This window comes from Gadus morhua, chromosome 19 (genome assembly GCF_902167405.1).
Source record: "Gadus morhua chromosome 19, gadMor3.0, whole genome shotgun sequence".
Classification (NCBI taxonomy): Eukaryota; Metazoa; Chordata; class Actinopteri; order Gadiformes; family Gadidae; genus Gadus; species Gadus morhua.
In genome coordinates, this window is record NC_044066.1 from 856265 (window position 1) to 872149 (window position 15885).

A 15885-nucleotide genomic window follows, 5' to 3' on the forward strand; every position below is an offset into this window, starting at 1 on the left:
AGCTAACCTAATCGAGAGCAAGAGCAGAATAGTTAGAAAACCTCATAAAGTAAAAATTTCATGCCATGGGACCTTTAAAGTGTTGTTCACGGCTCAGTATTCCAACCGTCCTGGTCAAAGATAATGCCAACAAAGTTTTCATTGCTGATCATAATGGTTTCACTAAAGTTATCAATAGAATCACATCCTATAGAGCGCAGTGTGGTTGGTTCAACAGTATGTTATTATGCAGTGATTGTAGTGAGGAACATGTTTAAGGAGTTGGACCGGTCACCGGAGGTTGGCAGGTTCGAATCCCGGCCGGTTGCAAAAATTTGGACAGGGGGAGTAGTTGTACAACACTCTCCTACTTCCTCATCCATGGATTAGGTGCCCTTGAGCAAGGCACCTGAAACCCCCACATGCTCCCTGGGCACTGCACTGCGGCTGCCCACTGCTGTGGGTGTGCCGGTGTTCCCCCATGTGTGTGGACCTCTGATAAGGTCACTTCTCTCTATGTGCAAGTGTGTATGTGTTCACCGGCTACTGGATGGGTCAAAAGCAGAGAAAGAATTTCCCCCAAAAAAGGGACAATAATGGATAACTTAACTTAACTAAACTGATGTTGATGTAACGCTATACACACACACTATACAGGCTATAGCATCCAGGAGCCATTGACTTCTGAATAGGGTGTGGTTTAAAAAGTAACATTGCGAAAAAGTTTTCAACGGTTTATGGGATGAGTAGTTCCTTCACTCGTTCACAAAATATGAAGTACGCAGTCTTGTACATTTGCCGTTTCTTCAGCTTTCCAAATTATTTCTTGCCCTGAATCAAATGTTTTATGGTCAGGACTAGCCTGACCGATGATTGGTTTGGTTCCATGCTTAAAAATCTTTCCATAAAGATTTTACGAAAAGTCAATGGAGAAAATGAATGGGAAATTGTCTTCCGGAACCAGGCTGTTAAAAAATAACAGCCACGTAATAAATGCTGGCTAGCCCGCCCCTCTCTCTCTGTTTAGATGGTCTTGCAATGGGGACATGTCTCATCTTACTGTGGACACGCCCATAACCTTCAAACCTCCACACAGCCAGTAATTGCGTACTTCCAACGGTGGGTGGAAGTACGCCTTAGCCCAGTTGTGAAGGTGTGGTTTGGCCTAGCTGAGTTACGGCTCGTGTTTCCACCGCCGACAGTATGGTAGGGTAGGGTTTAAGCCAGTTGGCGATAGCCGCGGCAGCTACGGATGCATAATGACTGTTTCAGTTCAAGCTTTTAATGAATGAATACACATCAAACGCGCACTGCCTTATGGGCTTCAGCATAACGTAACATAACACTAGAACGTAACGTAACGTAACACACTCAACATCCATAACATCTTCCTTCCTTTAGATCAATGTTCTTAGATTAGATTAACACTTCAAATTCTTCACTACTCAATAATCATTGCAGGCTGTAACAACATTGATATCAACAACTCTGTTATAGTTTCACAATCGAACATGCATGGCATTGGACTCTTTCCACAATCATTCCCTTTTTTTTTTTTTTTCTTTTTTTTTTTAACAGACCAACAGTCTCTCGTGAGGTTTCTTCAAGTGTGTGTGTGTGTATATTGGGAAAGGGCAGCGATCCGCCTACACCCTAATCAAACCCATGTTCTAATGGCACTTGTCAGTGTATGTGTGCTTTGAACCTAAGTTCTCCTAAAGTCACCAGTTCAGTCTCTGAGGTGGGCGTGAGAGGCGGCCACAACGTGTGAAGACCTCCTGGCCCGGGGTGCAGCTGTGCTTCTCCGGTGTACTCAGGGGGTGAGGAGCCGGACTGCTTGTGGGGGGTGCGTCTTCCATCCCGTCTGGTTCGCCCTGGCTTGACCCATGCCCGGTCTCGGCTGAGGCTGACTTCTCAGTCATATGTCCCTGTTCAGGACTGTTCTGCTCCAGCCGTCCCATCGGCCGTACTTCAGCTGAGCGCTCTGCCACTCGAAGATCCACACGGTTGCGCCTGTAAAGTGTGCCGTTGACATCCACTACGAATGAGCGGGGAGCAACTTTCTGGATACATTGGCCCACCGGCCATCTTCCTGTGCGATCACCTGGCAGCGGTTTCATCCTGATCCGGTCTCCCACATTCAGCTCAGGGAGGTCCCTGGCGGATCTGTCGTAGGTTGATTTCACCACCCGCCGTTTCCACCGCAACTTCTCTGTCACTCCGATCACCACGTGTGGCTGCAGTAGGCTGTCTGCAACTGGCAGCGAGGTCTTGAGCCTTCGTGACATTAAGCGTTGGGCGGGGCTGCTGTCCAACCCCTCTGTGGGCGTGTTGCGCCAGTGGAGGATGGCCATCCATGCATCTGTGCCATCTAACTTTGCCCGCTTGCAAAGTGATTTTACAATTTTCACAGCCGCTTCGGCCTTGCCGTTTGACTTTGGGTGACGTGGGGAGGACGTGACATGGGAAAAACCCCAGCTTGTTGCAAACTTCCTGAATTGTTCACACGCAAACTGCGGACCGTTATCAGAGATCACTTTGTCAGGCTGCCCATAACGCGCAAACTGGGCTCTGCAGCGTGTGATAAGCGTGTTGGCTGATAGGTCTGGCAGCTGGTCGATTTCCCAGTAATCTGAGTAGTGGTCTACAAGGATGAGAAATTCCTTGCCTGCATAGGAGTAGATGTCCATGCTCACAGTTTGCCATGGACGTGTAGGTATCTCATGCGACATCATGGATTCCTTCTGCTGATTTCTTGCGTACTCATTGCATGCAGAGCAGTTGGCTACATAGTCCTTGATTTCAGCTCTCATGCCCGGCCAGAAGAGGGTATCCCTGGCCCGCCTATAACAGGCCTCGCCACCTATGTGGCTAGAGTGTATCCGCTTCAGTAGCTCTGCTCTCAGGGCCTTTGGGATAATAATGCACTGTCCCCTGTACAGCACACCATTTTGCACATTCAGCTCATCCCGGAATGGCCAGTAGTCCCGCACCGCCAGTGGAGTGTCCTCCTTGAAGTCAGGCCACCCGTCCAGAATCACCGTCTTCAGCTCTTGGAGTACATCATCTGTTTCTGTGTGTTGTGTTATTTGACGGAATCTGAAAGTAGTGACATTCAGGTGCTGGGCTTGGTCCAGCTGTGTGTACTCCGTCTGGGTGGCAAACACTGCATGTCGCACGTGTGGGGTGTCTGGCCCTTGGTGCGGCAGAGTAGCTCGACTTAAAGTGTCACTGACGTACATTTCTGGCCCAGGCTTGTACACAACATCTAGGTTGTAACACTGCAGCTGCATCAGCATTCCCTGGAGACGTTTCGGTGCACTTAGGAGTGGCTTCTTGAATATTGTGATCAATGGTTTGTGGTCTGTTTCAGCAGTGAGCGTTTCTCTGCCATATAAGTATTGGTGGAATCTTTGGCATGCGAAGACTATGCTCAAGCACTCTTTCTCTATTTGAGCATAGTTTTGCTCCGTTTGAGTCAGGGCTCTAGAGGCAAAAGCCACAGGCTGCCCCCCTTGCAGCAAGCAGCATCCCAGCCCATTCATGCTGGCATCACTCTGGACAGTGACAGGCTTTGTAACGTCATAGTATCTGAGAACGGGTGTATTTGAAACCAGTCGCTTTATTTCTTGCACTGCGTCCTCATGTTTGGCTAGCCAGTGCCATTCTGTGTCCTTGTCCAGGAGCCTGCGGAGTGGCTCACAGACCTCTGAGAGCTTTGGCAGGAATTTTGCAAGGTATGTCACGAAGCCGATGAAGCGTTGGACAGCTTTTGCATCCGTAGGGGTCGGCATCTCCAGCACAGCCCGCGTTTTCTCTGGGTCAATCTTCAGTCCTTCTGAAGACAGAATGTGTCCATGGAAGTGGACTGCTTGAAGTTTGAACTGAAGCTTGCGCTCGCTCAGTCTTAGCTTCACAGCTCTGCATCGCTCCATGAGGGCACGTAGGTTGGTGTCATGATCCCGTTCCGCGTCCACCTCTGTGTCGCCACTCCCAACCACCAGGATGTCATCAGCTATTGGTTCAATGCCAGCCAGGCCTGCTAGCAGTTCGTGTTGTTTGCGTTGGTAGATCTCCGGTGCTACAGAGACACCGAATGGGAGTTTGAGCCACCTCATGCGACCCCACGGTGTCCAGAAGGTCGTCAGGCGGCTGCTTTCATCATCAAGCTTGCACTGTAGAAAAGCATCGCGAGCATCCACCAGTGTGAAAATGCGAGCCTTGGGTAGCTTGTACAACACATCTTCCAGTGTTGGCATGTGATAGTGAGACCTCAGCAATGCTCGGTTAAGGGGTTTGGGGTCAATGCACAGTCGTATTTTTTCTGGTTTTGCGACAGTCACCATATTACTAATCCACGCCGTGGGCTCGCTCACTGGTGTGATGTTGCCTGCTCTGATGTGCCTATCTAATTCTTCCTTGACTTTCTCCCTCAACGCTACCGGAACATTTCGAGGTGCACATTGTACAGGGGGTATATTTGGGTCCAGCTCAAAGTGTATCTCACCTGGGACTGACTCGATTGGGCCATTGAAGATGTCAGTGTAGTTGCTTAGCAGCTGATCTTTAGTGAGGGGCGTGCACTGATCTGCCTCTATCTTATGCAGCTCCTCTGGAATTGTGAATGTCATTAGGCCTAGGCGCTCGCATGTGGCCCCAGAGAGGAGAGGCTCCTGCTGAGTTTCCACTACCTCAAAGACCAGGTCATGCTTTTTCCCTCTAATGACACATTCTGTGTGGAATCTCCCCTGTGACAGCATAGTTTCCCCAGAATATAGTTTTAGCTTAGTTGTGCTCTGTTGTAGCGCTGTCCTAGGTGACAACTTCTCTTTGATCTTTCTGCTCATCACGTTGCAAGTGGCACCTGTATCTAGCTGGCATGCTTGCTTTTTTTTGTTCAAACGCAGGTGCACGAACCATTTGAGCCCTTTAGATTTTATATTGCTGATGCATTCTGTGGCCAGGAACATGTCATCTGTATCTGTGTCCCCTTGCTCAACATCTTCAAGCGCATTTACTTTTTTTGTCTTGCTACTAGCCTGACATACTTTTGAAAAGTGGTTTGAGATGCCACACGATCGGCATGCCTTACCGTAGGCTGGGCACTGCTCTCTGCCCCGCTTGTGGCTGTTTCCACAGTATTTGCAAGCCTGCTGTATATCTCTTCCTCTCCTGTCTTGAGGTCCACGTCTCCCGTATTGCCTGTCTGCGGAGTTTACACTGTCCGTTTGCAATTGTGGGCTCTCCAAGGTTTTCATGCGTGTATCGGTTAGCTCTGCCAGGCGACATATACCGACTGCCGTTGCTAACATCAGATCACGTTCACGCAGCAAGCGCCTCCTGGTGTTTTCGCTTGCGACACCAAGCACGAGCTTGTCCCGAATCATCTCGTCCTTTAGCCCACGGTACTCACACGATGCAGCTCTCTCCCGTAGTCTCGTTATGAAACTGTCAATTGGCTCATCAGTCTCCTGCTTGCAGCATCCAAACTTATATCTCTCATAAATCACATTTTTTTCCGGCTTAAAATATTCTCCGAGAGCATCTAGGATGGCGGTTGGGTCTTTCTTTTGGTCGTCATCCAAAATCACATTGTGCATATAGATATGACGGCACTCGCTACCCATTAGCCGTCTTAGCGCGGCTGCCTGCACTTCTTCTGCCTTTTCATTAAGGCCCGTAGCTAACACAAAGTCCTCGAATTCCGCACGGAAAACTTCCCAGTTCTTCGCCAGATCCCCGGACATCTGCATGCCCTCTGGTGCCGGAATCATATTGCTCGAGTTCGCCATATTATTCTAGTTAACTTTGTCAACTATCCCACTTCTGACGCCATGTTTCAGTTCAAGCTTTTAATGAATGAATACACATCAAACGCGCACTGCCTTATGGGCTTCAGCATAACGTAACATAACACTAGAACGTAACGTAACGTAACACACTCAACATCCATAACAATGACCTCATAGCAGCCAGATACAGTGTAGTCTGCTAGTATATCCAAGGAAACAGAAGAACGCGACACAACAAACAAAGAGCAACAATGAAGGACGTCCAAGAAGGACGGCAAACTTTTGCGCAACAATTTCTTCAATAAACAAAGCTTTCGACGTTGTCCAGAAATACCTTGCGGGAACTGTATTTGTTTCTGTCGCACTGATTGACGATTCTGTTGACCAATCAACGGACGGCGTGTGTAGCTTGAACTTGTTGGCACCCTTTCAGACGCCTTGGTACCCCAACAGAGGAGTACTGAGAGATAAGTACCGAGAGCTAAGGCCGGACCTTCACGCTTTTGGCGGTGGAAACGCGAACCGTGTCGCACCTATTCATGCTGAGCCGAACCGCACCTGCTGGTGAAACGCGCCATTAGAAAACAATGCCTTCATCTGGCATTGTTTTTAATGCCTGAGAGATCGAAACGTATTATATTCAATACTATTGTCTAGCACCTGTGGATTATCTTTGGATGTGCGCACCACCCCTCTTTTTTGTGACAAAATAATTCAAAGAAATTAATGAATGAAAAGAAAATGAAATTATAGGGAAATAAAAGGACCATAAAAGGATTGAAGGGGCTAACTCCTGATCCCAACAGAGCTCCCCCCTCCTCCACCCAGAGGCGCAGCTTGTGAACGGGAAAGGCAGGCAACTGCTTAGGGCCCCCAAGAAAGAAAAAAATGCATCATCACAATGGCATTTACCACCTAATTGATGAAAATTATCCCCCAGACTTTGACAAAAGGTTCAAGACTTTGCTTTAGTCGAGCCAATCGCTAAATTGATGTGCTAAAAAAATAAATAATTCAACATTGCTTCATCTGAACACGTATGCTGTGGAAGTTACGATTTTGACAGAACAAGCTGATAATTAGCTTAAGTCAAGGGCTCATGGACAATTTGGGAACCTACTCACAAAGGAAAATTATCCAAACATGAGGAAATGTGCTACCAGCCTGACTGCATTATTTGGCTTCACTCATCAATGCCAGTCCGCCTTTTCCCTCATATTAGTAAGTCAAAATACCGTTCCACCATCACTGATGGTCATTTGGAAGCCTGCTTGAGACTAGCTTCCAGCAGCTTCTGTCCCGACTATACAACCCTGGCTGACTCCATCCAGTGCAAGTCATCAGAGTATGTACTCAATATTTAAATAAATAAATATATGTTTATCTATAGCACTTTTTCATGTAAGGAGATCATTTTGAAAACAAGATCGCAGGCCGAAAAGGTGCTGGCACCCCTGAGCTAGGGCAAGCATTTTCCCTAGAAAAGGCCCTGCAAACAGCATTTGTAGTTTGTTTGTTGTTATATTAATGTTCAGAATATCATATCTAGCTCCTTTAAGGGTTTTGATGAGCACTGGAATTGTCATGTGGGTTTAATGACCTTGTATTAATGTAGTACTATCAAATTAATGTGAACACATTGCACACATTTTCAGTGGAGTGCAATATTCAATGTCTTTTGATGTGAGTACATAGCAGCACTAGCCATGGCATGTGAAACAGCATACGCACAATAAAGGCTTCATGCGTAGATGAACACTTACTGTTTTGGTCAGATTATTAATACCATAATGGTGATGAACGTTGGTTGGAGGGGCACCCTAGGAATTTTTGCCTAGGGCCCCAACCGACTCTCAAATCGCTACTGCCTCCACCCTCCATCCCTCTATCCTCTATCTCTCCACCCTCCATCCCTCTATACTCTATCCCTCTTTCCTCTTCCCTCCAACCGCCATCACTCTATCCTCTATCCCTCCATCCTCTATCCCTCCACCCGCCATCACTCTATCTCTCCACCCTCCATCCCTCTATCCTCTATCCCTCCATCCCTTTATCCTCTATCCCTCCATCTCTCTACACTCTATCACTGCATGTTCAGACAAGACATCTCCTCCTCTCCTTTCCTACCTCTGTCAGTAAGACACTGTTCATTAATTTTATTTATTCTTCAGATTTAGTTAATAACTTAATTTCCCATGAACTAATCCCTTGAACCCCTCTGCGTACATCGAGCCATGTTCACCAGCGATGCACTAGCTGGTGTCTGGGTGGCTCCTTAAAGCTGGGAACCTCTTCCTGTGAACCTGGTCTCCACAGACCTCCTCCTCTCCCTGCAGACCTCCAGCTGCTCCTGCATGTAGACAAACACCTCCTCTGTCCTTGAATGTACCTGGGCTGTCTGCTGAGGGCTGATAGCTTAGCCCTCCCTGGTACAGGAGCCTGCGTCGCTGCCTCTGAATGTTAATGTCTCTGTGTAGGGTGAAGTTTACCCTCAGAACACTGGAGTCTTTCCACGCCTTGTTTGAGGACCAGTTTGTCTCTTCGGAGCCTGGGAATCCGTGAGATGGCCAGCGTTTCATTTGATTGTGTTGGTGGTTTACTTTTTGATATAAGAGAGAAGGGAATGAGTTGGCAGAGATGTAGAACTACGGCTCCACAATTTAACATATTCTGTTCTGTTTATTCATAACTTTAGCATGAACATCATAACTAAACTATATTAATGCAATGCTAGGCATTTTTACACTGCCAGGCCAGTACGGGTGTATAATCCGCCTTTGTCAAGGAGCCGGCTTTTTTGGTTCACTGGAGAAGGTGAACCGCACAGAGAGTAGACCTCTTTAGAATAATTTGCATACTCTGAATGTTTATATTTTTTATGATTCAAGACACTCGCATGCAAGTACGAGTATATATCGCGTGCAGGCTACAAACGCGATTAACTATTTACAACAAGTGCCTCGTAAATAAAGTTCCTCTGGTACTCTCTTGTAGATTGCACCATCATTCCACATCTTCGTTAAATGAAACTGCATGACCTTCTCTCCCATGATGGTTAGCAGCTCGCGGATTTCACCGTCTCTCCAGTTAGAACTGCTCATGTGGATATTGTTGCGTGTCTCTGTTGTAGAGACAACACAGCAACAATTCTACCATAGTCCCGCTCCTGTAACCGCAAAGCCGTCTGCAAAATTAAACCCCCAATATGTGTAAGGTCCGAGAGGGTAAATTGGGGTGCAAAATCAAGCCGGTAAATAACCTCGGTCAGTTTGAACTCGCGGACCATGAAAAAGGCAGGCATGAGACGGGCATATTTGTCAGTGTAAAAATGTTTACAGATTACATAACTCTACAATATAACTACTGTAACTACATTTATTTCTTATATATTTTTACAATGTATTTATCCCTTCTGGGATTAAGGTACATCTTATATAATGTAATAAAAACGGTAACCCTTCCTTTTACAGTCCCCTAATTACTAGGTATTTACCCGGTACATACATGGTAAATCATAGTGTATTACTGGGTAATTACCACTGGTAATAAGAAGGTAAATACAGAGGAATTATCCGGTAAATTATAGTGTATTACTGTGTAATTACCATTGGTAATAAGAAGGTAAATACAGAGGAATTACAGCTGATGTACCAAGTAAAACCTCCACTATTACCCATCAACTCAACTAAGTAGCATGTAGTTGTATCTGTTTTAGGTTGGTAATAACACCGATATTGTGTACTTCCTAGGAAATTAGGCAACCAATTCTTATAAACACCTATTATCCAAGGTTTATGTTGGTAACAGCCCAAATTTAATGATGTACTATCTAGAAATTAGCATAGTGCTTTCCAATAAAATACTTTATCTTAGTTATTATTCATAGCTACACCCATTTAGAAACACTGTAAACCCGAATGCTCAAAATAATTAATTGGAATGAGTAGTTTAAACTCAAAATCTTCCTAAAAGTTGTTGTTACTTAAAGCCCATGGTGCAGGTTAACCGGAAGTTTTGATTAATGGGTACATAAAGCACTCAAAATATGTATATAAAGTTAGAAATGTCTCCAAAATGGTGTTAAAGTCCAGTTTTTGTAGTTTTTGGTTAGTAACGGTTATTTTTTACGCAATTTGGCGATGACGTCACATAGGGTAGACGCATTAGAACTAGCATTATGGCGGACGGGGATGAGGAAGAGGTAGCAAGACCCACTGTCAACATTTATGATGGCCCACAGCCATATAATTTCGAACCGGTTAGGCGTATGAGGGGAAATGAGGAAATCCCGAGAGCCGATGGCCGTCAAAGACAAATAAATGCATGGTCAGAGGAGAATGAGTGGAGAGTTGGTGAAGTGTCCTGGTGAGTTGCTACCATTTAGAAACGCAGCAAGGAGCGCTGGAGCTAGTAGTCTATGAACAGCAGTGCATACAATAACTTATTTTCTTTTACTGTCAGTGAATAGCATCGAATGAAAGTCAACGTTTTCTTTATATCTAGTGACAGTGATTATGTCATTGGCTCAGATAAGTACCCTAAACTTAGTCAGAAGATCCAGAAATAGAAGGCATATTATGCCTTCTATTTATTCTAAATATGGGCTAGCTTGACAGTCCCACCTGTGAACCCCTAGTGTTTATTCTAAGCTTTTACCTTTCTCCGGTGAAAATGTTGTTTGCAAACGTAGCCGACGCCGAGTAGGCTGGTTATGTCTTCAGTGTGATTATTTTTGATAGTGCTAACTCGTTTTCCTCGTGATTGATTGTCATTGAAACTGTCAGGGTACCGCTTACCGGGAGAGAGCAGTAAGCGTGTCTGTGTCGCTGTGTTTGGCAGGTGTCTGTGTGGGCGGTGTCGTCCCATGGAAACTGTGGTGGAGAGCTTGTGTTGTAGGGAGGTGAGCGCGTTTTGGTCGCTGGTCGAGGAGCTCACCCCGCGGCCAGCAGATGTGACGTGCCTAACGCAGCATCCTGGATTTGAGGCATGCTGCCTGAATCCGTTTGTGCTAAAAATAGCATACACACACTCATGGTCCCCTTCAAGCCAGCACGCACGAGTATGTTCATGGTTTATGTTTACTTTACAAATCTTTTTACACTGAGTCATTTGAACCAACAGTTATAGGTGACAGGAGATGTGTTGCATACACAATAAACATGCATAAGAAACAGGCTTAAAATGACGTTTCCAACCTACTTACAGTTTTAAACTTAAGAATCTTTCCTACTTATCCCTAGGCAATACCGGTACACTGCGTACAGGCAAGCTATACGCTGGGCTTATGGCGTTTTAGGGAGGAGTATAAGGAAGCCTCTACCCTCTTGTGTGGTTTCAACCATCAGACAGCAATTCCAGAATGGTGACCAGACCTATCAGGGCTTTCAATGGCCTTGTTTGGATTAAAATGAATAAAAATAATAGTTATGCTTATTCTGTTGTGATCATTCAATTGCCCTTAAAATGTTATAAAGTACACAGAACACATGCATTTTGGATAAAAAAAGTTGATTGGCATTGCTTGTAATGGTTACTGAACAAAGACACAGGTTGGAATTAAATCTATATAAAAAAATGGTTAGGCACAAAACATACAAGGAACACTGATGAAGGGCTAGACCCGCAATGTTTAATTCTAATTCTAATAAATTCTGCAATAGTGTAGTCATACCCGAGGGTCAGTTGATGGTTCTCTTTCTCTCACACACACACACACACACACACACACTATTTCATGCAGTGATACATGCAAAAGCACATCAAGCAGACACACAGTGAGCCCAGACAACACCGCACACAGAGGTTGACAAGGCACAGGTAAAATGATTACCGAATTATTTTGAATTACATACAAAGAAATTTCATGCAAATAACAACTAAATCATTGGACTTGTCCGTGGAAAAAAATAATAATGTGAAATTAGGTTTTCTCAAAGCGTGACTGCCGGGCTAGGTAGAGGCCGATGGCCTCCTCCTTAGGAATCTGTTCGAAGGATTTGGCGATGGGGGCGGGTGCATCGGAGGACAAATTGGCGCCAACCTCTCGAAGAACCGCGGGTGAATTGGCGTAGCTCTCCCGAAGGGCCTTCATTAATGATGTTGCATAACCTGCAGACATAATAATAATAACATTACTTTATAAAGATCATTGTCACTGATCACTCGTGCGCCATCTCAAAATATGATAGAACTGCCTGACACTGCTTACCGTATGAGGCTGCCTCTTTGATGGGACGCACCACATGGGCACCTTTTCTGAAGCGCGGATACCGCACGCAGTACTTCTCTGTCCCGTCACTTCTCCGTGCTGTCTCGCGATTGGCATTGTGATTATAATGCAGCGCATGTTCCTGTGGAGCATTGGCTGGTTTTGCCAGAAACGGTGGTAGCCACATGATGCACAGACCTAGATATGTAAGAAAATAAAATAAAACATTGTACCGTAATCAACAGTATATCAGGATTCAATATAGAGTAAGTACTGTACATTACTGGTCAAAGGTTTCATATTTTCAATGAAACACACATGACCAATACAGTATAACACTCAAATATGATGGCATCACAAACCAGCAGACTTAAGCCAGCCTGGTACATACATTGTAAATTAACTGGCAAGACAGTCAGAGCTATCAGATTGTAATTAGATATTCAGATTTTCTAATCAGATGGCCACGTAAACAAAACTGCATAAACAAAACTGTACCTGCTTGATCTTAACAAAAGTTCCTTCCTGCTGCACGATGCTACTATCCGACCTCTCACAACAGGCCGGACAGATGGCAAAAAGGCCCATCAGCTCCTCTTGGCAAACAATGAATTTGTCAATGCAACTACAACAACAAAAAATGAGGGGGAGGGGGCGGTGTCATTCAAACTAACAAAGCATTGAGCATTCAATATGGTCTATGTTGGTTTTAGATTATCTCACTTGTGGTGGGGGTCACACGTGTAAGGTGGCTCCTCATCAAACAATTCCTCCTCATCCATCGGCTCTTCGGGCACCCACGACAAGTCACTGATGACAGTGGCATTATCATCATCGTCGTTGTCAACTGTCTGTTCAGGACTAGCGAGGGGAGTGGAGGTTTGTGGGCTGATTGAAGTCTGTGTGCCCACGCTAACCATCTTGGGCTTCAGGTTAACCTGCACTGCTGTGGCAGAGGCAGTAAACATACCCAAACATATGACAATCATGGCAAATCGGCGGCTATGTTTTGGTGTAGGCTATGTATTCATTTCATCAATGTGTATGGAAATGTCCTACTTGCAATGTTTTAGACATAATATCTTCCCCTTAAAATACCAAAGATTTACCGTGAGACCATCGGGGGGGCTTCAAAAAACATTGTGTCCCAGCGTCAGAAGTGGAGGAGGGCAAGGGCTGATCCCCAGTATCGACACTCTCCACAGTGTCTACACTGGCCACGGTCTCCTGCTGTGAGGCGTCTGTCAACATCTTGCGAAAACAAATACAAAAAAGTATATTAGTATAAAGTATAGTATATATAAGTATATAAAAGGTCACGGTCAAATACAGTATATGTGAAAGAGAACCGTAGCAGTCTAGCACTAACACAAAACGCAAACACACTGTTGTGAAAGCCGCTTGATGTTGACGATCACTGATCCAAACACTAGCCATGAAGCTTTCATGACGATATGGACATTTACTTCAGGGCAATTTTGTTTTGGCTCATATTCGTGAATCACGAAATATGCTCTTCTAATGTCAGACTGATCATGCTTGTAGATGAGGCTGTGTCAAAGGGAACACGGTATGCAAAATACACAGAGCTAGCTAACGCGCAGCTTGTAATTAGCAGCTATAGCATGATGCTTACCGTGGCAATCTCTCGCTTGCGGCAGACGGTGTCTCTCGACCTCGGGACAGGGCAGGCAGAGTGGTTTGCATGCACAGACGGCACGGCGGTAGGAATTAACTTCGCCGTCCTCTTACTCTTTAAACCAAGTGAGACCATCTTGGCATCCCCTGATGGTAATCCTCCTCCTTGAAATGCGCGCTGCATATTCTGGAGTACGTGGTAGCAGAGCTAGCTGAAAAATCTGCCCGCCTAAACTTGACAAATTGCACCCAGCTTCGGAGAATCCCTTTGTCCTTGGGGAAGCAATGGACCCTATGTCCACTTTTGCTGGAGTTGTTGCACCCGCCACAAATACAGTAGAAAACCATGTTATCTACTTATATATCTACTCTCTCTCTCTCTCTCTCTCTCTCTCTCTCTCTCTCTCTCTCTCTCTCTCTCTCTCTCGCTCTCTCTCTCTATATCACCTACTTTTCCTAATATTTATATTTTGTGATACCCTACAACATCAAATACAATGGATAATTGTTTAAATGTTTATTACCAACTAGAAAATTGCCAGAAAAGAAGAAAATAGAAACCTGCACCATGCCCTTTAAAGAAATTGAGTGACAGTAGCAATTTGCTTATTTTTGAGTTTGTCAAACTTGAAATCTTTGATTAATCAGAACTTTTTGCATTTTTATGTAACTGCTTAAAATTATTAACTCAGTGTTACTTAAAACTACATGGATTAAACATGAATTTATGTCTTATTTTGAAAGAACAAATAAATAAAGAAAAATCAAGAACAAATTAAGAAATAAATCAATTGCATCAGATAGATTTGAATAAATTATCACACACACGTTATTAAATACGTTTATAAATAATTCATTGTTATTAGTTTGCATGTAACAAGGTTGGCTATAAATAAATAAAAAAAAATATGTGAGTCTTCCACCGGAAGCGCTCACATATTTTATTTTTTAGTATTTGCGTGCACTTCCTCTGACCGTCACCGGAGCCCAGGAGGAGAAGAGCGGGTGACTAACCGACTGGAGCACGGTAACACTGAGTTGTGAATGTAAGTAGTCAACATAAAACTTTCTTGAATGTTTGTTTCTGGAGGTTCAACGTGTTTTTAAAACGGACGAAGTGAGTCACGTTTGCAATGTAAAACGGTTAACCGTTAGGTTAGCAAGCTAGCATGGAGTTAGCTTCTGAAAGCAGAAGCTAACTCCACGTGTCCCAGTTAAAGCCGGAGCCTATCGGCTCGGCCATAACTGTTTCGCGCGCATCTCCCGCTACATATAGGCAGGCCGACCATAAACCTCGTATTATTGATCGTGCCAGCCCTTCGTTGCCTTTTGAAAGGCAACCTCGCCCGGCTAATCAGCCCCGCCCGCCTCCATCGCAGGCCGCGGCGAGCGGCCAGCAATGGCCTCGGGCAGCGGGCTCATGGGGCGATGTCCCGCCCAACAAGCGCCGGCTATTACGGGGCGAGGGAGAAGCGTGTGACAGCGGGAAACACCTCTTTACTAAAGACGGCTGTTTTCTCCCCACACCCCAGTTAACGCCAGAGCCTACCGGTTCGGCCGTAACTGTTTCACACGTCTTTGACCAGGGGTTCTCAAACTTTTTTGGTCCGTCAGACGCTTTTGGTCTGAACGCACCATTAGACTAGCTGAAAGTCATTCATTCATTCTGTTTTTTTTGTGTGTGTGATTTTTGTTGTTGTTGTTGTTGTTGTTATTGCTAGGATAAGAATTTATGAGTGCTACCAACCCAACTTTACCTAGCTTTGACTTATTTGTGTAATGAAATGTTTTGAATAGTCTATCAGGCATCTTAAACATCTACTTTGTTTTATTCAATGTTGGTGTATTGTTGTACTCTTATGAAGAATATGACTGCCGTTTCTGATAGTTCTGATGGAGGTTTAAATTTCATGACGGGTGTCCTGTAAAATAAAATAAAAATTGTATGTGTTTTCAGGTTGCTGCGACAAATATGACTTGGCACTGTAAGTTGTGTTCAGCTTCTTTTACAACTAGAACATATTTATTTAAACACTGTAGACTGCAGCACAGCCACTTTTCAAAAAGTAGCCCACTCCCATGCCTCCATGATGATTGTATGTGCACATTTCAGACACTTAGTGCACTAGGGCTGTCAACGAATATTCGAAGTTCGAATATTCGTTCGAAATGTATCCAAAAACGCGAATTCGAACCTGAAAATTAATATTCGAATGTGAAAAAACACTCCCGCGGTACAAGCGCCTCTATCTGCTTTGTGAATGAGCC

General features: G+C 44.8%; 1 long non-coding RNA gene across 1 annotated transcript; it reads right to left on the reverse strand.

Moving 5' to 3' along the window:
- Positions 1-12113: 12113 nt before the first annotated feature.
- LOC115532417 (uncharacterized) lies at positions 12114-12820 on the reverse strand. The gene is made up of 3 exons (XR_003974025.1): positions 12703-12820; positions 12478-12604; positions 12114-12177 (listed from the first exon to the last, which is right to left on the reverse strand). It is a non-coding gene; the product is annotated as an uncharacterized LOC115532417 (long non-coding RNA).
- Positions 12821-15885: the final 3065 nt, after the last annotated feature.